General features: G+C 41.6%; 1 protein-coding gene and 1 long non-coding RNA gene across 3 annotated transcripts in view; one reads left to right on the top strand and one right to left on the bottom strand.

Annotated features, from left to right (window-relative positions):
- The window catches only part of LOC117112062 (monocarboxylate transporter 13-like), a 12,245-nt gene that overhangs the window by 9,984 nt on the left and 1,442 nt on the right, over positions 1-819 (bottom strand). The window lies entirely within an intron of this gene.
- LOC117112064 overlaps positions 270-819 on the top strand; it is a 2,938-nt gene continuing 2,388 nt past the window's right edge. Inside the window, exon 1 of one of the 2 annotated variants that reach the window (XR_004445967.1) lies at positions 270-457. This is a non-coding gene — a long non-coding RNA (uncharacterized LOC117112064). Of the gene's footprint in view, positions 462-819 lie in introns of both variants that reach the window. The other variant, XR_004445968.1, reaches the window with a different exon arrangement.

Here is an 819-nt window from a genome sequence, read left to right as displayed (position 1 = left end):
AAGGGGGCCCGAAAGGGGGGGGGGGCCAAATTTGGGCCGATCGAGACAACAATGTCCTAGGGGGTCCGGGGGCATGCCCCCTCGAAATTTTTGTGGTCTAGACGCCCGAAAATAACATTTGAGGCGTTGTGGGCTATCATTTTAGCCCCGCCCCCCCCTAAATCCGCCCCTGATGGAGGTCAGCTGGTCAGAAGTTGTGTTTATATGAATGCATTTATGCTACATGTTCAATCGTTACAAATACTATTGATTTTTATTTTGTCGCGGATTATTGTTTATTGATCTGTATGGTAGTCTTGTGGTAGACCAATACAGTATATTATTTATTTTAACAAGACTGACTGAATGCTGCTGTCGTCGTCGTCGTGTTTTGTACGTATTGCCAGAGAGTTGTTATAGTGTATTGCACATCAACAGAACGTCAATCGCCGTGTTCATCGTGTGTAAAAGACTTTAGGTAGGTAAGCACATTCGATTCAATACTATAATGTAAAATGTTGTTCAGATCACGTTAATTTTTACTAAAACACACGTTACACCTACTAGACGACAAGTAGTAGTCGACTTACCACAACTACGTAAGTTCACGCTAGGGCCTATAGCGTTCGCATAAACAACACAGACAACTTCTCTAGTGTAAACTGTATACTCTCGCGATAGAAAACAAAATTTCCGCAAAATATTAAACACGTTCGATCCAATACCATTATGTAAAGACCGTGTTTGGTTAGATCACTTTTTTTCATTTTTAATAATACGTGCACCTGCTACATTAACACGACAGAGGCCTAACCCTACCGACGTTTCCGTAAACAATTG

The sequence above is a fragment of the Anneissia japonica genome, unplaced genomic scaffold, assembly GCF_011630105.1.
Source record: "Anneissia japonica isolate Jap-2015-1 unplaced genomic scaffold, ASM1163010v1 scaffold699_len907043_cov185, whole genome shotgun sequence".
Lineage (NCBI taxonomy): Eukaryota > Metazoa > Echinodermata > Crinoidea > Comatulida > Comatulidae > Anneissia > Anneissia japonica.
This window is presented reverse-complemented; position numbering and strand designations above follow the sequence as displayed.